Here is a 23,042-nt window from a genome sequence, read left to right as displayed (position 1 = left end):
ATGGGAAGCATTTGCTGTCATTAGTAGGGATGTTTCCCAAGTGTGTTCCTTTTCTGTCCTTTGCAGTTCTTAGTCCTGTCCTCAATAATAGGTAATTGGGATATTCATAAGTTAAATGGTAGCTGAGATTTCTAACATGGAAAGTTATTCACTTTTCCTTCTGGAAGAAGTATTTTTGAATGCAAGGTATTTATTTTATTTTCGACTGAAGACAGTTGCACAAACGTGCATGTCTTTTAATCCTTCAAATCAGACACTGGTGATAGCATAGCCATTGTGGAGGTGGGTATTGAAAGGAAGAAATCTGTTTTTGTGGTTTTACTAGTGTAATTAGACAAAACAAGACACATGAACAATGCCAAGCATGCTTAAAAGTTCATTTTTAAAAAGTCATCCTTGTCCATAAATGTGTTTCTTCAGATACTCTTAGTATTTTAACACATACAAAAATCACATTTAGGTTTGAATCCTTTGCCAAAAGAGGGCAGTATTCGCCCACAGTAGAATGTTAAGGGCCCAAAAAGTTACTGTATAGAGAAGGCAGATGAATTTATTTTTCCTCATAAGGTCGATAAATTTGATAAACCTTCCTCTTCACTCACAAGATTTGTCTAAACAATGAATATTAAAGGACAAAATCAGAAGTAGCCGGTTTGACTCTCACATGAATTTCTCATCTGAGATTTCAGGGGTGGAAATAATAGAAAATAATAGAGACAAAATCATTTTTTTTCCCCCAGACCGTAGTTCCGACTAGGGAAGGAATTTGTGAGCATACGTCAACTCGTTTGAACTCAGCTTGCCCTTTAGGGTTTGGTAGTGTTAGCAGATAAAAAGAAGAAAAGCTGTTGTGCAGGGATTCAGTGAATTTTTAATCATCTTGAGCTTCAAAAGAACAGCGAGGGGCGGTCCACTGTGCGCTGGAAGCAACTTCGGGAAAGTCTGTGTGTTGGCTTTCAGCTGCCTACAAGAACGTTTGTCTTAGGAGGCGGCGTTCGCCTCCCCGTGAGTCTGGCGAGGCGCCGTGCCCACCGCCCCTGAGACGGGGTCGCCCTCTCCGGGATTGCGGGCGCCTGTGCCCAGGCCCTGCACCCAGCCCTGGCCCCCGCGCGCTCCGCGCCACCTGCGGCTGCCTCCTGCCGCCCGCGGGGAGCCGGGAGCCAGGCTCCTCCCCGGCCCCTGCGCTTCCTCCCAGCTGCCGGCGCCTGTCGGTCCTGCTCGGCCCCACCGGGGCCTCTGCTCTAAGAGCTACGTCAGCGACACGCACTGGATGCTGCACCAAGTCCTGCAAGCGCACGAATCCCCTTTCCAGTGCCCGCCGCCTTCCTCTGCCGCAGGGACTGAAGGCCATTCTTTGAGGATTCCTGAGGCTCTCTCTGCTTCTGTATTTGGAAGGTTTTCACTTTTCAAACAACTTCCTGGATCTGCTCTGTTACACTAGAATATGTGAACAACGATAAGTTGAAATAACTGTATTTGTTCTAGGTGCTGTCCTCTTTTCCAACATCTCCCAGAACTTAACCATTGAGAATTTTGTCTTCATTCTCCTTCAGTAATTTTCCTATATAGGTTCTCAATTTATTCCTTTTCATCTTCTCCTTTGAAGCCTTTGATACCCTTAATTGGGTTACCATGCTTCTGTCCCATTTGGAAAGAACGAATTTGACTTCAGAAAGTGGTTCCAATTTATTAAGTCATGGACAATAAGAGTTTCCTGTTTATTGCTCTCCTTTGTATTAAGTGTGCCTCCCGAGAGGGAGATGGCACTCACCCCTGGTTTCCCACAGCAGAGACTCAAATGGTCCACTAGAACTCTGGATGCTCTGAAGCCTTACCCAGCAGCTACTGCTAATCAGCACCTAGGAGGCATTATGAGGCGGTGAAATAAACCAGATTGTAGGAATCAGACAGACCTGGGATCAAATCCAACTCTGTCTTTAATATGGGGATAATAAGCATTGAAATGTTGTGTTTTTTTTTTAAGATCAAATTAGGTAATCTGTATGAAGTGCTCTATGCTAGCAGAGAAGAAAAGGACAAATGATAGATGGACAGGATGATTTAAAGAGTTTCCTGCACCACAATATTTTTTTTGTCGATTATGTCATGTCTGTAGAAGAGAGAATTGTTTTCAGTGTTTGAAGTCCATTTTTGGGCAGAGGGAAATACCCTAAAATTCCTAGGAATTTGGGATAAAGTTTAAGAAGATCATCACTAGAATTTTTTTGGTAATAATCATGAAATGAGGATTTAGAGTGGTAATGAAAAGTCCAAGTCAGTGGTAGTTGCATAGAAAATAAGCTAGATAAACTATCCATAAAATTCCCTAGTAATTTTTATTTAATGTTTCGTTAATATGTTTCCCAATATCAAAATAATTCTCTGTAAAAGCTAAAAAGACAAAATTCTTCAATATGGGACCATTGTTTATGGTTGTACAGGTATAATAGCACAGTTTTAGGGGACTATCATAATTGTAAGCAGCAGCATGTATTTTTGCAGTGACAGTTTTCTGGAAGATAGCAGCAAAGCCTTGGAGAAGGGGCAGCTTGTCTGATCAAGTATTTAGTCACTGCTGAAATCATCCTCTTTGAGAAAACTGGACAATAAGGGTCAAAGTGGGGACCTTCAGCCCTTAACATCGACAGCAGTTAGAATGATCATTACTACCACCGCTCTACAGTCTGTGCAACTAAAAAGTCACAACTGGGATGTATAAAGGGGAAAAGTAACAGGGAAAAAATGACAAAACTTGAAGATAAAACTGGTGAAGATCTCAAAGATAAGACTTCAAAATATTGAAACTTAAGCAAAATCAAGAAATGTCCTTGTGCTTCTCCTGGAACACAGAATCTTCACTGTTGATGGGTTATGGACAGTTTGGCTATACTGACAACACTGGCTTTCCAGTTGGCTCCCTGCAGAGCCATTGATTTGCTTCCCTAATGCTAATGCTTAGTTAAATACTCCTGGGGAGTCCTGGCTTTCTAAACTTTCTAAACTTTTCCCTCATTGATAATATAGGAGCAATCATACCTATCTTATCGGGGTATAGTGAGGATTAGAAAGAAATATCGCGAGGTAAAATACTTAGAGCAGTGCTCCTTACACAATTAATACACACTGATATTTCTAATTATCAGCATCATTGTAAAACTACAGTGCCAAAGGAATGGAACGTGCTCCTCTTTGAAATATCTAGTGATGTTTTGAAAGGATTGTAAAGTCTTTAGATAATCACTTATTAAAACGTTTTATTATAGCTCACTGATCTGGAGGACGGTTTACTACCTTTCCAGCCATTTTGGTAAACATGCACAAATTTCAAGTCCGTGAATATAATAAAGGTGATTGAGGTTTAGAATAATTCAGTAACCTGCACAAAATCACACAGCTGGTACATGGCGGAACCTAGACTCAAACCCAGACTTTCCAGAAACCAAAGACCATGTTCTCCCCTGCTGTGTTAAAATTGTTATGTCCCCTGATTTTAAAATGTTAATATTGAAGTGTTGGCATTAATTTTTTTTTTTACAAAGAATTAATTGTACAGGAGAGCTGTGTCACTGTGGAATAATCTTTTAATAGAATTTTTGTGAATTCTGCAATATCATGCTATAGAAAGTGGAATAAAAGGCCTGCAGATGAAACTGCATGGAAGGAACCTGGCTGAGGGAGGTCTCTATCAAGAGTCCCCTCTGAGACAGATGTGGGGAGGCACTGGCCCTGGTCAGGCAGTACCAAAGTGTCCAGGACTCTTCTCTTTTTTTAAAATTTTTTTTAAGATTTATTTATTTTATTTATTTCTCTCCCCTTCCTCCCCCCTCCCCCCCCCCCCACTCTGGTTGTCTGTTCTCTGTGTCTGTTTGCTGCATCTTCTTCTTTGTCTGCTTCTGTTGTTGTCAGCGGCATGGGAATCTGTGTTTCTTGTTGTTGCGTCATCTTGCTGTGTCAGCTCTCCGTGTGTGCGGCACCATTCCTGGGCAGGCTGCACTTTCTTTCGCGCTGGGCGGCTCTCCTTACGGGGCGCACTCCTTTGCGCGTGGGGCGTCCCCTGCGTGGCACGGCACTCCTTGCGAGCATCAGCACTGCGCATGGGCCAGCTCCACATTGGTCAAGGAGGCCCGGGGTTTGAACCGTGGACCTCCCATGTGGTAGACGGACGCCCTAACCACTGGGCCAAGTCTCCTTCCCAGGGACTCTTCTCTTCTGGCTTGTTTTTCTGCACTGCACAGTACTGCACAGCACTGTCTCTTAAGTAGTCCCCAGCTGGTCTGGAACAATCCTTCTATCTTTGTCTATTCTATTTTTTCATCTAGAAAAGTGTCACAGTTAAATCAAATGTTATCATTGGCCAATTTGAACCTAAGACTTCACTTCTTAGATGTTTCAAAGAAGAGGTGGGCATCCATTAGACAAGGCAATCAACAGCATTGAGTGAATGCTGCCAAGGTGGTTGTGAAGTGCCTTGCACTACCTGTAGAAAGAGATCTTGATAGTTTGTTCAAGGGCTCTGGAGCCATGATGCTACTGCTTACTAAATGTATGTTGCCTTGGCTGAGTTCTTTACTTCTTGGTGTCTTACTGTCCTAAGCTGTAAAATAAATATGCTAGTAGTGTTTACTGTATAGAGTTATTTTATAATTTTATTTTTATCTTGACCACAGATGTACAATGCAGTATTTCCCATTTTGACCACTTTCGTCTGTGCAATTTATTCACAATATTGTGCAGCCCTCACCACCATCCATTATCAAAGCATTTTCATCACCCCCAGGCAGAAACTGTACCTTTTAAGCTTTAACTTCTGATTCCCAGACACCCCCTATCCCCACCTCTGGTAATTTGTACTGTACTTTCTGTCTCTATGAATTTGCATCTTCTAGATATTTATATAAGTGATATAATAAAATATGTGACTTTTGCAGCAGGCTTATTTCATTCAATATGACATCCTTAAGTTGTAGAATGTATCAGGCCTTCATTCCTTTTCATGGCTGAAAATAATATTCCCTTGTTATGTATGTACCACATTTTGTTTATCCATTCCATTCATCTGTTGACAGGCTCTTGGGTTGCTTCTACCTTTTGCGCTTATGAGTAATGTTGCTATGGACATTGATTTAAAATATCTCTTTGAATCACTATTTTCAGTTCTTTGGTATATATATACATAGGAGGGGATTGCTGCATCATATGGTAATTCTGTGTTTAACTTTCTCAGTGCTTGTCAAACCGTTTTACAAAGTAGTTGCAACATTTTACAGTTCCACCAACAGTGTACGAGATTTCCGATTTTTCTGCATCTAATCAACATTTGTTTTCTGTTTTTCAATAATAGCTATCCTGTTGGGTGTGAGGTGATATCTCATTGTGATTTCAATTTGTATTTCCTTAGTGTTGATGCTACTGAGCATCTTTTCATGTGCTCATTGGCTATTTGTATGTCGTCTTTGGAGAAGTGTCTATTCAAGACCTTTGTCCCTTTTCTTTACATGTTTTTAAAATTATAGTAAACTACGTTTAATATAAAACCATTTAAGCCATTTTAACTGTATATCTCAGCAACATTAAATGTATCACCAATGTTGTGCAACCATCATTAACCATCACTGCTATTTCTTTCCAGAACATTTTCATGGTCCTAAACAGAAACTCTGTTCTCATTACACATTAAGTCTCTTTCCTCCTGCCCCTGCTTATCCCTAGCATATTCTGTTTTACTTTCTAGAGCTCTGAGAAAGTTGCTTCTGCCAGTTTCTGCTGGTATTGCAGGGGTACAGAATCCTGGAGTTTCTCCTTATAGGGGTTTTAATTTTATTTTTGAAGATAAAATGAGTTAATGCACATTAAATACTTAGGAAAATGTCCAGCCCTGATAAGCATATATAAATGTTAGTTATTATCATTCTGTTTTGGAATGTGGCTGATAAAGTACACTGACGGATGTGACTGGGTTAAAGACAAACAATTGTGTGGGCAGAACGATGGATCCTCACTGACTCTGAGCTTGGCTGCGTGTGTGGGATGGCAGAGAGCGTGGCAGCAGTGAGGAAGGGGAGGCCCGTCTTGCCTGAAGGGGACAGCCAGCTGCTTGGCTTCGTGTGGCCTTGTGGGAATTGGGGCCTGGTCTTGGTGATCTTGCCATATTTTTCAAGAAAATATGGAAGTCCATAATGAAATCCCCTAATTTAAAAATATTAACTGCTAATTCAATTTTTTAAACCTGAAAGCCAAAAATATACATGCCCAACCAAATATATCTGTAGGTTATGTTTAGCCTAAGGACCTTCAGTTTGTGTGACCTCTGTTAGAGAAATGGAAAAAACCTCTGAGAAATACGTATAAAGCCAATAAAAATTGGTTCTCTATTCCTTTAGGCTAAGTATCCTTGATAAAGGATAAAACTTTCATATAAGCAGTATCACGAGGGACTATGACTAACCTCATTAAGATAAGAAGCCTGAAAAGAAAAGCTGATCCACCTTTGAGAGCTAATACAAAAATGGGACCTAGGTGGAATTTCTCCTTAACAGTAGAATGAAATGTTTTTGTTGTCACAATTATATATTTCTCCCATAACACTGGAGACAATGCAAATAATATATTTAGCCTGTAAATGGTCAAAGTACTTAATGAATGTTAAGTTATTATTATAATTTCCTTGATTTTTTCATTTTTACATCTTTAAAATTTTAACCTGAATATAGGAAATATTCTATTTAACCACAGATAAGAAAACCTCACTGTGATTAAAGGTTGATATGGTTGATTGTGGTTTTACAAGCTTAGAAAAATACATAACTACCTTCAAAATTTAATTTGATACCATTTATAAATATATTATTGAATATTCAAAGCAGATACCTTTAACAATAGCCTACTACCATTTAGAAAGTCTCACTGTTCATCCTGCATATTTTAGTAAAGCGAATCTTTCAAAATTAGAATTTTCAAATGAAAAATTTCTAGTAATGAACATAATGCCATTAGAGAGTCTTTCAGTAATCATAGAAGCAGTAATATGCTGCCTAAGTTGATAACATTTCATCCTTAGGATTGTTGGGGTTACTTTCCATATTTTAGTTGCTGGTTAAGAAATGTAAAGATCTTAGAATTCCCACGAGCAGGAGATTGAGAAGGGATCAATTTAGTGACTGTAAGTTGCAGTCTCAGGGGTTAACACAATAAAAGTTCACCACTCACTCATGACAAGAAGTAGTTTAGGAGGTAAAAGAAATTTTTATTGACATGTTAACTTGGGGGTCCCATGTGGGACCTCCTAAACTACTCCTCCTGTACTTTTGTTTGATGGAAGGGTGACTCACAAGAGCAGCTGGGTTGCGCTCTGGCTGTCCCTACCCCACACATCTCACCCTCTGCTCTCTTATCACCACCTCTACATCCACTCTCCTATCTGGGCCTGCATGAACACACATCTGGCCTTCTGGAACAGCCTCTACCTTGCACCACAACTAGGACAGTCCAAGTTGACCTGTATCATGAGTGAGTGGTGAACCTTTATTGTATTAAGCCCCTGAGATTGTGGTGATTTTTTTCTAATGGCTAGCCTTCCCTGACTGATCATGTAAGCAATATGTTCAGTGAATGAATGAATGAACAGATAGTAAATGCATTCCAACTCTTAGTTCCATTTCTCTCAACAGGCCAAGGACGGGTATATGTCTGAATTTTGATATAGCCCACCAGTTTCAGATTCAGATATCTAACTGCCTGCTGGACACCTGCCATCTGAAACTGTGGGAAAGGCAGGACCTAGACAGACAGAGTGGGTCCACCGAGGACTCCCAAGTAGATAAGGGTTTGGAACCCTTCCATCACCAGGGAGGGAGCTAAGGGATGGAATGGTGGGCTCAGAGCAGAATCCCAAGGAATGTGTTATTGAAAGGGAGAAAAATGAGCTCACAAATGAGGCAGAAAGGTGTGGTTTAAAAAGTCCAAGAAAGGGAAGGGAGCAGGATGTTTCCAGGAATGAGGTACGCTCAGCAGTGGCCCATGCAGTAGAGAGGCCAGTGTGAGGATACAGAAAACAGCCAGTCTGCAGCAAAGTGGGAACAGAAGCCAGGTGCAAGGATTGGGGGCGATAGGCTTGCTTTCCCATGTGTCACACCATTTCATTTAATTCACCTACCACTTTGGAGGTAACCATTAGCATCCCACCTCTGACCCTCAGTATCCTCATGTGCAAAACAGGGATAAATAATTGTCTGGTGAGGCCAGGCTCCATGTCAGCCACAGGGTTTCCTAAAACAGCCTGTATGTGGAAGGTACAAGCTGACTCAGTAGAAAAGGACAGCGTTTCCTACACTAGAGTTTGCATTTCGATCCTTACTGCCAATTCTATAAATGAGATGAAGGGAAGCAGTGGGTAGTAACAGCTTTTTGGGAGTGTAGCAACAATACAGGGCAGCAAAACTGTAGTCCCCTTTTTGTTGAAGAGCTAATATGTACATGAAAGATAAATAATTATAAACCAAGTGCGAGAAAGACCGATTCATTTTTGCCTTTGTGGAGTCAATAAGGATGATGACTGTCCCAGTTTGTAAAGTAGACAGTGAAATTAAGAGACAGAAGTAGAGGGAAAAATTTCATGAAGAACAGAGAATTTGAGTTTCACATGGGCTTCCCGGTGGAGAGGGTAGGGACTCAGAAATATGATAACCTCAGGAGGGAGACGTCGGCGAGAGATCTGGTTCTGAGAATTACTGGGGCAAGGGTGTTCATTATATAAGTCAAAGGGAGTAAATGATTTCTCCGGGGGCTTTTGTAGAATAAGAGAAGGCTGCATAGGCTAGAACTCTGCACAGCAGCACAGTCAACGGAGGAGAAACAAGAACCACGGCCAGGACTGCCACACGCGGTCACATAGGTCACAGACGGCACAAGCCCAGGAAGGCGTGCGGGAGCGGCACCTCCGTGGGTGTGTGTCACAGTGGCCCTGGGGAAAAAGCAAAAGGAGTAAACAGCAACCAAAGAAGTAGAAGCACCAGACAAGAGTGTTCTTGGTGTGGCAAGAGGGAGAAGCGAGGTCAAGGGTGTCAGAAGGAGCTGGGGTGGTGGAGTGTGAACCTCACCGCCAAGGGGCAGGGAGAGAAGGCAAGGGCCAAAGTGTTTGTTTTATGAAGGACACCGATGTAGCGAGTCTGTGGTGGGCAGAGGGAGCGAAGGAGGGTGGGCATTGTGAGGGTGCCTGAGGAGAGATGAGGGTGTGTTTTTGCTGGACCTTGAGAGAAGTTTTAGGTAAGCAGCGGGACTAGGGAGAGATTGACGCCTCGGGGGCCTGTCCTGCCTGCGAGCTGAGAGGCAGCAGGCCAGAGGTCTCCTCACCGCACTGGGCCAGGGCCTCCGGGCCGCCCATTCCCTGCCGCACTGGTGTCCAAACCCAGGCGCAGGATGAGCTTAACATCGATTATTCTGGCCCTGAGGGAAGAGAGAAGCATTCATTTTTTTAAAGATTTATTTTTTATTTATTTCTCCCCCCACCCCCAGTTGTCTGCTCTCTGTGTCCATTTGCTATGTGTTCTTCTGTGACCACGTCTATCCTTATCAGCGGCACCAGGAATCTGTATTTCTTTTTATCGCATCATCTTGTTGTGTCAGCTCTCCGTGTGTGCAGTGCCATTCCTGGGCAGTCTGGACCTTCCTTTGCGCTGGGTGGCTCTCCTTACAGGACGCACTCCCTGCACATGGGGCTCCCTATGCGGGGACACCCCTGCGTGGCAGGGCACTCCTTGCGCGCATCAGCACTGCACGTGGGCCGGCTGCACACGCGTCGAGGAGGCCCGGGGTTTGAACCGCGGACTTCCCATGTGGTAGACAGACGTCCTAACTGCTGGGCCAAGTCCACTTCCCAAGAGAGAAGCATTCTTTTGATAGTAGAAATCCCATTAAAAAGGAGAAGGGATGCTGAACAACTAGACACTTTGCACATTTATTCCCTTGCTTCAATGTCACCGTTCATATCTATTTAGCAAGTTTTGTTTTATTCAACGAAGTACTAAATTCACCTAAAGTGATTCATATTTGAGTTCTCTAATTGTTAATCAAAAACAAATCGCTTCCTGATGTAAAGTAGACATCACAGTATGTTCCTCATTTTGTCTGTATGTTCGTTTCTCCTCTGAGGTACAATAACTACTTCTCAGGATACACGGATGGAATATGTCATGCAATTTTCCTTCTTGATGTTGCATATAATTGACCATGTCTGACCAAAATTTAAATCACAGGGCCTTTTCCCAGCGGAAAACAAAATCATCTAAGTGTTCTGCCTTTCTTTCAGGCAATGGAAAAGCCACAATAATTTTATTGTCAAGTGAAAAAAATCAGTTATATTTAGAAACAATTTTCTTTTGCTTCTATATCCGATCAGTTTGGATAACTTTGTTAGTTTTCCCCAATGATTCTTCATCTGACTAGTATAAAACAAGAAATAACAAAAACTATACCATTCTGTTTTATGTTTGGATTTTAAAATGGAAAAAAAATCCTGAAGATGATTACAGTTAAAGATACTTTTTAAAAAAATTCCAAAGTCTATTTATTTTTAAAATTAAACAAAACAGAAACCCTCACTTAGCCTTCAGTGCTGCAGTGCTAATGGTTAGATATAATACAATAAGTATCTGTAATATTTTCTGCAAATGATTTCTAAGAGAAAGGACACAAATCTTAAGATTAATCTACCAAGGTCACCTACAGTGAGTCCCATGAGCAATTAGAAAAGACAGCTGCCTACATGCATTTCAACATGGGTTGAAAAAAAAACTTGAAAGTCCCACCCAAATACAGATCCCCCAACAGCTTAGCAGTTCCTGGCATTTACCTTAACTCCTTTGGCTAGGTTGCCTAATACTCCAATGAAAAGTTCCATTTTATCTTGCAGGAATGCTGTGCCCTTATCAGTGAAATCAGTACCACTGAATCAGTTTTTAAAATTAGTAACTAGGGAAGTCTAGCCCCCAGAAAAATTAGAATACAAGCAGACTGTTTTTCTGTCTGAAGATGCAGCAGAAAGTCTAGAAATGCAGATCTCTGTACATACTGCTCTTTCTGCGTGGGAGGCACCCATTCCCAATTTCCCTCACATGGCTTGCTCCTTACTTTTAAAGTCAGCTCAGATGATATCTCATTGCAGTTTTGATTTGCATTTCCTTAATAGCTAGTGGTGTTCAACATTTTTTCATATGCTTTTTGCCATTTATATTTCTTCTTGGGAGAAATGTCTAAGTCTTTTGCCCATTTTTTAAAATATCTTTTTTTATTAATTTTTTTAAAGATATATAAATCACAAAATATGTTACATTAAAAAATATAAGAGGTTCCCACATACCCCCCCGCACTCCTCCCACATCAACAACCTCCCTCATCACTGCAGCACATTCATTGCATTTGGCAAATACATTTTGGAGCACTGCTGAACTGCATGGATTATAGTTTACATTGTAGTTTACACTTTCCCCCAATACTTTCAGTGGGTAATGGCAGGATATATAATGTCCAGCATCTGTCCCTGCATTATCATTTAGGACAACTCCAAGTCCTGAAAATGCCCCCACATCTTGTCTCTACTTCCCTCTCCTTGCCCTCAGCAACTACCTTGGCCACTTTTTCCAGATCAATGCTACAGTTTCTTCTGTTACTAGTCAACAATAGTTCTATAGTAGAATACCAGTAAGTTCACTCTAATCCATATTTTATTCCTCCATCCTGTGGACCCTGGGTTGATGATGTCCACTCTACCTCTATATTGAGAGGGGGCTTAGATCCATGGTGGATGGCTGTGATTCTCCTGATTGGAGATGTAGGCACTCTTGGTTCCCTGGTGTGGTGGTTGACCATCTTCACTCCCTGTTAGTGAAACTGGAAAGTAGGAGCTGCAACTCTGCTGAGGCTCATGGCCCTGCTGGCACATGGCCAGTCTAGAGACTGAAGTCTCTTGGGTATACACCAATCCCAGCACCGAACACAGGTTCAATAAAAGTGATAAAAGCGGCATGTGTAGAAAGTTCACATCTGAGTCCAACTCCATCATACTCAGGAACACAAATTCCCAGGTGGGGCCCACTGACAAGGCACCGAACTCCAGAGCCAAATGCCATGATCATAGAACCTGTGTGTCTCTGTAGCCCTCAGGAGTACCAGTTCCTGGGATTGTATCTACTTTGGCTGTCTCTGGGATCCTGCTGAGGTGTGCGTAAGTGCAACCCCTCTGATGACCTCCTGACTCTATTTTGAAGACTCTTAGTCATATAAACTCATTTATCTTTACCATTTCCCCCTTTTATTTAAGGTCTTCCTAGTTGCTTCACCAGTTAGTGATTGGTAGTAATCCCTTGATGCCAGGGAGGCTCATCCCTGGGAGTCATGTCCCACAATGGGGGGAAGGTAATGCATTTACATGCTTAGAGAGTGGCCACATTTGAGCAACATGGAGGCTCTCAGGAGGTAACTCTTAGGCACCCTGTAGTTGTAGGCATAGTTCAAATTTCAAGCACCCAGGCTCATAAGCATAGTCATCAGTATCAGGGGCTCATCATTGGACCCTCCTTCTTCATTGGTCTTTGCCCTCGCACTTGAGGGATTGTTGCTCTTCCATTAGGGAATGTGTCAGAGCTCCCCTGGCTAGGAACTCAGCACTCCCTCAGTTGTTGTTTGTAACTGTAACTATTATGAAAATACCCAACATATACCTGAACAATTTTATGTACCCTATATACATGCCCTGGAGAACTCCCTCCCAACCATGTGCCCCCCCATCAATAACACCCCACACCAGTGTTCCTCCCCTGCCATAGTTGAACCCCTCTGTGGTCCAAAACTTCTTCAAAAATGAAGCCTAATATATTGCCAAATTTAATTAATAGGAAAATGAAATAGTGATAGGTTTAAAGATTAGAAATAGAATACATACTAACTTAGAAAAAATAAAATAAAGTAAAAATAAATTGGGGTATTAAAAAATGAAAAATATCATAAAACTTTGTTTTTGCTATTTTGCCTTTCATCACTGTAATAGCTGTTGCCCTGTATGTACAGTGGCAAGGCAGTTTCTTTCATTTCTTCCTCAGTGTCTACATCCTTTCTTTTTTTTCCTAATTTTAAATTTTGTCTTCAAAAAGGTTTAGATCACAGTATAGTCACATATACTATATAGGGTACTCCCATATATCTAACATCAAACCTTTTTCTCCCTTCCCTAGCAATGATCTTTTTATATGTTCATGTTATATTTGATGCAACTGATGTATAGATATTGAAATATAGCTCTCAAACACAGTTCCATTTTGGTTTACATTATGGCTTATATTTTAGCCTGCACAATTTTCTAAATTTTTAGTTACCTTAGGTTTTACATTATGGTTTAAATTTTAACCTGTAGACTTTTATACATTTTTGATGTAATTTAACATGTCCTATATCCATCATTGCATGATCTTGTGGAACACTTCCTTTGCCCCCCAGTTATCCTGCTTGCATCTATTCTATTCCTTTCTCCCCCTCCCCTCAGAGCCCACAGTGATAGTCAATCTTCACTACTTGATGGATCAGATTCACAGATACTTGCAACAATGCTGAACGCTTGACATACTAGGCTCCCCTCCCCCATTGGGAGCCACCAATTCTCTTGAGACACAATTCCCTCTGTTTGAGAACATCGGGCCTCCCCAGGATGTGGGTACAACTTCTCACTCATTGTAAAGGTCTCTATCCAATGATATAACACACTATGACAAGATGAGCACTCACACACCCCCTAGAAGCCTGCCCCTGTGCCAGATGCCCCCCCTTAAGCACCTTAAACAGGTGATCCTTCCCTATAATATTTCTAAAGAGTTTTCTCAACATTATGGTTTCAATCACATACCCAACAATCTCCAATGTTCAACCCTTATTGGATATGTGGTTTCCAAATATATTCTCCCATTAAGTGGGCTGTCTTTTCACCTTCTTGACAAAGTCCTTTGAAGTGCAAAAGTGTTTACCTTTGAGGAGGTCCCACTTATCCATTTTTTCTTTCATGGCCATGCTTTAGGTGTAAAGTTTAAGAAACCACCACCTACCACCAGGTCTTGAAGATATTTCTCTACATTTTCTTCTAGGAGTTTGAACTGTATAACAGAGTGAACCATGTGGTGGAAGATGGATTGTGGTTAACAGTACAAATATGAGATTGTTGTCTCATGAACTATAAGAAATGTATGCTTCTAATACATAGTGTTAATAATAGGGGTGTATGGAAAAAATATACCAAGTGTATGCTATGGACCATAGTTAGTGGTAATAATCTGATCATGTTCTTTCATAACCTGTAACAAATATTCCACAACAATGTAAGGTTTTGGTGTGGGGGTGGGGATCATGTGTGGGAACTAAGCACATTATTCTTAATTGTTTTATAAGCTCACAAAATCTCTAATTAAGAAAAGTAAGACAGAAAGAAGTCATCTTAGCATTCTAGGGAACCTTCCCCAGATCCCTTCCCTTACTGCCAGTCAGACTTAAATGCCCACCTCTTGTCTTGTCTGAATCATGGAGCACATTGCCTGCATTAGAATTGTTTCCCCAATGGACTGAGTCTTTCCAGCACAGAGAAGATAGACTAAGTTTTGTTTTTTTTTTAAGATTTTTATTTATTTCTCTCCCCTTCCCCCCTCCCGCCCCATTGTCTGTTCTCTGTGTCTATTTGCTGTGTCTTCTTTGTCCACTTCTGTTGTTGTCAGTGGCATGGGAATCTGTGTTTCTTTTTGTTGTGTCATCTTGTTGTGTCAGCTCTCTGTGTGTGCGGCACCATTCCTGGGCAGGCTGCACTTTCTTTCGCGCTGGGCAGCTCTCCTTATGGGGCACACTCCTTGCATGTACCAGCACTGCGTGTGGGCCAGCTCCACATGGGTCAAGGAGGCCCGGGGTTTGAACCGTGGACCTCCCATGTGGTAGGCGGATGCCTAACCACTGGGCCAAGTCCACCGCCGGCTAAGTCTTTTATCTTTGAATTCTTAGCACCTGCCAACATAAAAACCTTTTGAATCATGAATCTGCTGAAAACTTTGCCCATTTGACCTTTATGCCTGGAGCAGGTAAACATTTTAAGAAAGCTGTAAATTGCTATATCTTTGAGGGCTGCCCTCAACCAAAACCATTTCTGTTAGCTGTGACTCTTGCCTATTGCTTCACATCTGTTGGTGACTACTTAGAGAAAGGACATTTTGCAATTAACTGCAAGTTTAGGGAGGAAAAAGGTCACAGAAGACAAAAACCAACAGAGATTTGGAGACCAAAAATTCCAGTGAGTAAACATGGAATGCCTGAGTGCTGATGGGATGCTTAAGGGGTGGGGGTGGAAGGAAATTTTGTAGGAAGAATTTTATACCATTGGTTTAAACCAGGTGGTAGTACACATAGGATGGTTTGTTTTATTCTTCACCACCACCATATCCCCCTCTGCCTTCTCATCTGGAGCTGTTCTGATCCAGGCTCACCTTGCCCTGGTTGAGATTTTGCTGTAGTCCATATTTTTGCCAATCCTAAGACAAGCATAGGTAAAAAGCTGTTGCAGTGTTGAGACCTTACTTTTAAAATAGTCCAAGTCAGCCAAAAGCCATCACCAAGCAGGGATTGTATTGCAGTCCAGATGGAATCCTTTATGGTCTCATGGTGTCATTCAGGTTCTGTCAGTATACTTTCAAACTTCCCAGTATAAGTTATAGGAATAATTATTTTATTTACTCGTACCTTACATTTTTCCAGAAAGGATTTCAAGCACCTGATTGCTCTTCTTAGTTAAAGGAGAGGGTAAAAGTCAATGTTTAACATCTTTTCCCATTTATTTTTTTCTAAGTCATCATTTGTTTTACATTTTTGTGTTTGTTTTATTCTTTTAATAGTCTCTTTAAACTTTTTGAAATCAAAGATGAGAAAATGGAATTCTATAAGAAGGAAAGAATACGTTTTTCCCTTCAAAGTATGACAGCAGCAGATTTATAATCATAGTGACCTGGACTGTATAACATAGGTTATTATATTGAGAATGGAACCTATACAAAGAATTGATAACTAAGAATAGCCCTTATAATTATTAAACATTTGAATGATTTTATATCCACTATTGAATTTCCACTTGCCATTATTCAGTGAAGTAGGAAAAGGTCAATGCTAACCAGAATTGTATAAGGATAGCAGGGTGCTCATTGACTTTATTACTTAGGGGAATCCAAAGTCATAGTCTTAACTTTAAAGAGTTGCCCTAACAGGCAGGGTAAGTAAGTCATGGAAAACTTCTTGTGTACCCTTCTGTATTTTTTTTCTTAGACAAATTTGAACAAGATCCTTCTAAGGCAGCAGGAAGTCCCCTGGCCAAAGTTGTCATGGGTGGCTATGGTGGCTCCACCTCCTGGGACCTTGTGCCATTACAGAGTGGCTTTTGGTTTTATGACTTTTGAGGACTGAGCAGTTTTCCCTACAAGTGTGATTGGGTGTCATGTCTGTGCAGTTTGGGCAGTACTGTCACAGACCAGTTCCAGCCAGTTTGGATGCTGTCATTTGTGGCACTTTGAAATTATTGTATGAATCCCAAGAAGAGAAAGATTATGTTTATGAGCTAATCCGTTGCTGTGGGTATGAGACTGTTTCAGCTGGACTATTCAGTGAGGTGTGACTCAGGTTGAGTCTCTACCCTCTTGCTAGGGCTGATAAAAACAGACTTGGAGAGGGATTCACACGGAGGAAAAGGAGCCACCATTTTTGATCCTGCCATGTGAAAGAGGACTAGAAGATCACTTAAGCGTGAAGCCCCCAAGGGGCTGGGCCCACGATGCAGCTCAAGAGGAGATGAGAGCTTACAGGTGAACTGGGGAAGAAATCAGAACAGCTGAGACTGATAGGGGTGCCCTGGAAAGAGACCTCTCACAGCTGAGCTCTGGGAGCTGGGCTCCAAGAGATGGTGAGTCTGGAGGGGCTGGCCGAGACCTTGGCAGAGAGCCAGGCCTTCTTGCTTTGCACATGCTGGACGGCAGGATCAACAGCTGACTTCGGTGAGAAAGCACCTCCTGTGGTGCCTTGATTTGGACTTCTCACAGTCTTTGAACCGTAAGCTTTTACCCTGAGTAAATCCCCTCTTGAAAAGCCAACCCATTTCTGGTACTTAACATTATCAGCCCTTTGGCAAACTAAACTTTGTTGTAAAAGCAATCCCAGTTACCCTTGAAACAATATCCCATGGAAGGGAGATGACTTCACGATCTATCATTGGTTTTCTGGGCAAGAGCAAGTATCTGATTAAGTTTGGCCTAAGTATGTATTTCGGGCTTAGGAATCTATCTGAGAGGCCATATAGCCAATTAGTTAGGATCACAAAACACAGAAGCCAGACAGCCTGCATTTGAGTTCTCCTGTCCCTGACCTGCTTCAGGGGGCTGGAAGGAGGTGGGTGCTCTGTGGACTTCCCCATCCCTCCAGCCACAGTCCATTCCCGTCCCTGCTGTGCCTTCCAAGACTCCATCCCCAGAGGCCCGGAGATGGGCCCTGCAGGCTCTGTGGGGTCCCAGACTCTGTGCCCACTGCCCTCTCCTCGCCGTCCTCTCCAGCACTTGGGTCTTCTTGCCTTTGCCCCTTTTGCTTGTGCGTTTGGGGGTTTGTTTTAAGCCCACCCGCAGGCCTTGTCTCAAGCCCTTGCCCGGGTGAAGCTCAGCCTCTTGGTCACCTAGCACCATGGTTTACACCTTGCATAATGAGGGCTGAAGCAAGAGGAAGCCTGGAAGCTCTTTGCCTTCCAGTAAAAAATAATAGTGCCACTCAAGCGCTCTGGTGTGTGAGAAGAGGAAGCGAGAAAAGGTTGGATCTTAGGACCGAACCTTAAGAAAGTGGTAGAACTTTCCACCAAAGTAATAGAAAGCCAGATAAAAATTTAAAGGCAAAATTTTTAAGTCGTTTAAATTTTTAAAAATTTCATTCTTTGGGTTCTAAGGCAAGCTTTACCTCACAAATCCCTTATTGGCTGACAAAATTTAATACTATATTTGTTACTTAAAGCAGGTGTGATTAAGAATCTTCTTTCTCTTATTCTTACCTCCAGAAGGTTGTCTATACATGATTTTTCCTTTCATTTTCTTTCCCAGTGGTTTTGGGGAAAAATTTTTATATTTTGTAATGAAAATTAACATGAAAGAAAATTTAACTTATGGATTTTTTTTATCCCTGTGCCCAATTTAACAATTTTGTCTTTCTTCTTTTTACCATGTACTTATGCCATGTGTTTTTTAACTTTTTAAAATGTTACATTAATTATACTTAAAGGATCTCATATATTTTTAATATACTGGAAGTATTTATCTTGGATTGTCTACTATGATTCTTGTTACATCTAGATGTTATAAACTTCTAAAGAGTGGATTTTAGTTGTAAGAATTGAAAAACAATGAAAATATTTACTAGAAAAATCTTTTGTAAATATGCTCTATGTAGGGCTCATAATGAACATGGTGATTCATTGTTTGAAAGTGAATCTAAAAATAAATAAACACAATTCCCCTTTAATTTCCAAATGTTTGTTATTTTTCTAAATCCTAAAATTCCTTTATTGGTGTGTTCTTTATCCTGAGATTAAAAGTTGGGCTGATTTATCTTGTAAAGGTAAGCCTTTTGCCATTCAAGACAGGTATGTGCTTTGTGGACAAACCAGGTCACATGGGAGCAGAAAAAGTGTGAAAGAGGAGAAAAAAGAGCTCAAAGTTTTTTTTTGTATTATTTGTTTTGATGTGACATTTTAAACTGCACAGGAATCACATAATGCAATACTTGTTTTCTTCTGGCCCTGAATAAATATATGATTTTGGGCAAATCATTTGAACCCCAAGCCTCTGGCTTTTTCTTTTTGGACAAAAAGTGGGCCAATCTTCACAACATCTTTCAGTGACTATTGAGAACCTGGAATGTGTCCTACAGAACTGGAAAGGTATGTTTTTAGTGTGTCCGCCTATATTAGTCAGCCGAAGGGGTGCTAATGCAAAATACCAGAAATTGGTTGGTTTTTATGAAGGGTGTTTATTTGGGGTAGGAGCCTACAGATACCAGGCCATAAAGCATAAGTTACTTCCCTCACCAAAGTCTATTTTCACGTGTTGGAGCAAGATGGCTGCCAGTGGCTGTGAGGGTTCAGGCTTCCTCGGTTCCTCCCTTCCAGGGTCTTGCTTCTCTCTGTGTTTAACGTTCCTTTTTTTCCCAGAGCTTGCTTCTTCTTGGGCTAGGGTTCCTCTTTTCCTGGGACTGGCTTTTTTTTTTCATCTGTGAGCTTACTTCCTAGGGCTCCAGCTTAAGGCTTCAGTATCAAACTCCAACATCAAAACTCCAATATCAAAAACCCTCAGCATCATAAAGCTCCAACTCTGTCCTTTGCCATGCCTTTTATCTGTGGGTCATCACCCACCAAGGGGCGGGGACTCAATGCCCTACTGATGTGGCCCCATCAAAGCCCTAATCATAACTTAATCACATCCAGGTATAGACCAGTTTACAGACATAATCCAATATCTATTTTTGGAATTCATAACTATATCAAACAGCTACACCACCCTAGGAGGGATGGGCAGATAACGCCATGTTCAGAGAAAGAGGTATGAAAAGGAAATGCATTCATGGGTGTGCTCCTGTGGAGGAAGCAGGGGAATTAATTGTGAATGCAGTGGAAAGAGAATGTTGGAGTTAGTGTTGATTCCACAATTTGTTAGTAGTTGGCTCCTAGAAGGTAGCTATGTGTAAGACATAAAGTATAGGGCACTAAAGTCTGCAACTTCCTGAGCCCTTGCTTAGGATACCCTTAGCTGCACTTAGCAATGAGAGGATGGGATAATTCTTTCCAGAAAAAACATAGACTGGCCCCTGAGAGCAGAGAGCCCTTTCCCAGCCTTGGACCTACCGACTGGCTGATTGGGAACACTAAACTCCAACTACAGAGCAGCACTGAGGATCAGCAGCAGGAGTGAACTGAGGAGACTGCTGGGGCATGCAGGTTGGACTAGCCCCCATTTGGACAGGATTTTTTTTTAATCCTGATAGATGTTTATCAAATCTCATTAGTGGCGTCTTCAACTGTCTTTTAAAATAAGTGCAGTTTCCATGTGGGAAGACCTGGGTTCAGTTCCCAATGCCTCCTACAGAGAAGATGAGCAGACATAGAGAGCACACAGTGAATGGACACAGAGAGCAGACAGTGAGAGCAAACAATGGGGGGGTGGGGTGGGGTGGGGGGAGAATAAAATAAATCTTAAAAAAATATGTTATGCACAAAAAAGGACTTGTCACCAACAACAGTAAAGTGGCATTTCCTATGTTCAGACTATAATTTACAACACAACTGACTTTTGATATTACATTAGGTAAATTACACTAAAAGCTTCAGAGTATGTGGGTCATAAAATCTGATTAAAATTTTATAAAACAATCCCAGTAAATGTTTCTTTTAATAAACGGCTTATTGATATTCTCAGATTCAATCTAATCATCCAAGAAATAGTAGCTTCCACTCTTTTGTTCTACATCCTTAATTGAATCGAGTTTTTTTATTCTTGGCCTGTAGTTGTTTGGATCTCTTCTGAATATAATTTCAAGCTGAAACAAAAATTTATTCATGCCAGATAAAAGGGTTTGAGGACTGTTTGCAACAGTGTTTTTAGATGGAACACCATCAAAACCAATGTCCTGATCTTCTAGATAGATCGTCATGATGAACTCATGTTCCACCACAAAGACTTTTTTTGCATGAAGTATGAGACATTTGACAACTCTAGCTGCCATCTATCTTGGCTCAGAATTCAAATATGCAGACAATTCATCAATTAAATTGACATCAGCAGGTTTGCCCAAACAAAGAGCTCAAGCTGCAGTTCACCACCTGATAAAGTCTGCACCTCTTGGTGATGATGTCTTCAGCTTGCAGAGGCTTCATTACCTCAGTCACAAATTGTAGGATCAGTATAAGCTTCTCTTATCTTTTCATGTAGTAACTGGTGAACATCTCCCAGTTGATTTGGGAGTGATCTTCTGTACTTTACAACACATTTAGAACTGGTACTTCTCCTCCTTCATCAGGTTTAGGTCTTCCAGCAAGCACTCAGATAAATGTTGTTTTACCAGTACCATTTTCCCCCAACGTCACCATAATTTCAGAATCTGTAAACTCTCCAGCTACAATTGCTAGCTCAAACTCCCTCATCTTTTTCTTTATGCCTGGATATTTATACATACACATTTTTTTGGCTTCTTCATTTGCTGTCTCAGTCACTTTAAAAACAAGTGATGCATCTCTGAATCTCAAGTTTTCTATTGGAACATAGCCATCCAAAAAAAAATGTTTATGCCTTTTCTTATGCTGAAAGACATTGTGACAATACCATATACACTTAGTACACCATATAAACAGCAGATGAAATCACAGGTATAGTATAATACACTTAGATCTTTCTCTACCACAATGATATATCTAAATTTATTAGCCATCATATAGTAATAGCAGCCGTTAAACACTGCTTGACATCTAAATAACTAGAAGGTTCATCAAACATGAAAATATCAGTTTTCTGTATGCAAATGACAGCACAAGCAAATCTCTGCAACTCTCTTCCTGAAAGATCTTCAACATTTCATTCTTGTAGATGGGTTAAATCAAGCTATTGACATATAATTGCCTGTGTCTTTGTTTCATCCTTTTAGTCCAAAAATAGACCCACTGTCCCCTTTGTAGCTTTGGGAATTTGGTCGACAAACTGAGATTTATTACTGGCTTTTAAGATTATTTTCTATAATCCTACTAAAGTAATTTTGCAATTCAAATTCTTGAAAGTAAGTGAAAATTTCTTGCTAATCAGGTGGATCTTTACACTTTCCAAGGTTTGGTTTTTGCTTTCCTGGTAAAATTTTTAAAGCCGTAGATTTTCCATTAGTTCCAACTAATCCTAAAACTTCATCTGGGCGAGGGATAGGCAACCTCTGAAGTCTGAAGACTTTGGCACAATATTGACAGGTTGATTCTTTTTCCAGGTTGCTTGGTAAATTGGCAATTGATAAGGCGCCAAAGGGGTATTTCTTAATACAAATACCACAACCAATACAAAGAGTTTCAGAAATCCATGCTATTTTGCTCTGGGGTGTAAACTTTATACATAGTTTTCCTATTTGAACCACAAGCAATGCTTTTTGTATTTGCCAACATTTCTTAGGTTTACATTTGTCATGATTGACAGTAGCAATTCTTGTTAATTTGTCCGGCATAAAATTGTAGGGAAGTAAGAATACCGAGGCCTTCTGGAGAAAATGATCCCCTTATGGAAGGGGGCACAGAGGCCAAACAAGCCCTTGCTTTAACTTCTCGGCCTCACAACGTGTTCTGATGGCCATCGGCCAAAATCTGGACAGGATTTTTGACCATGAATGGGATGTGAGGGAGCCCCAAGGAGGAAATACCAGAATTCTTCCTATCAAGGTATGTGGGGCCCATATTTACATCCTAATTTTGTAAAGTGGTTCATGCTAGTTATATTATGGATTTGGAGTGCACATAAATGCTTATCAATGCCATTTGCCTTTTTTTTTTTAAAGATTATTTATTTATTTATTTAATTCCCCCCCTCCCCTGGTTGTCTGTTCTTGGTGTCTATTTGCTGCGTCTTGTGCTGCGTCTTGTTTCTTTGTCCGCTTCTGTTGTCGTCAGCGGCACGGGAAGTGTGGGCGGCGCCATTCCTGGGCAGGCTGCTCTTTCTTTTCACGCTGGGCGGCTTTCCTCACGGGCGCACTCCTTGCGCGTGGGGCTCCCGCACACGGGGGACACCCTTGCGTGGCACGGCACTCCTTGCGCGCATCAGCACTGCACATGGGCCAGCTCCACACGGGTCAAGGAGGCCCGGGGTTTGAACCGCGGACCTCCCATATGGTAGACGGACGCCCTAACCACTGGGCCAAAGTCCGTTTCCCTCCATTTGCCTTTTTTTAAAGATGTATTTTTTATTTTTTATTTATTCCCCCCCCCTCAGTTG

At 41.3% G+C, this 23,042-nt stretch overlaps 1 pseudogene; it reads right to left on the bottom strand.

Moving 5' to 3' along the window:
* Positions 1-20,508: 20,508 nt before the first annotated feature.
* Positions 20,509-22,281, bottom strand: LOC101417766 (ATP-binding cassette sub-family E member 1 pseudogene; annotated as a pseudogene).
* Between the last annotated feature and the right edge of the window lie 761 nt (positions 22,282-23,042).

The sequence above is a fragment of the Dasypus novemcinctus genome, chromosome 14 (assembly GCF_030445035.2).
Source record: "Dasypus novemcinctus isolate mDasNov1 chromosome 14, mDasNov1.1.hap2, whole genome shotgun sequence".
Lineage (NCBI taxonomy): Eukaryota > Metazoa > Chordata > Mammalia > Cingulata > Dasypodidae > Dasypus > Dasypus novemcinctus.
Note: the sequence above shows the minus strand (reverse complement) of the source record. Positions and strands in the feature narration are given on the sequence as shown.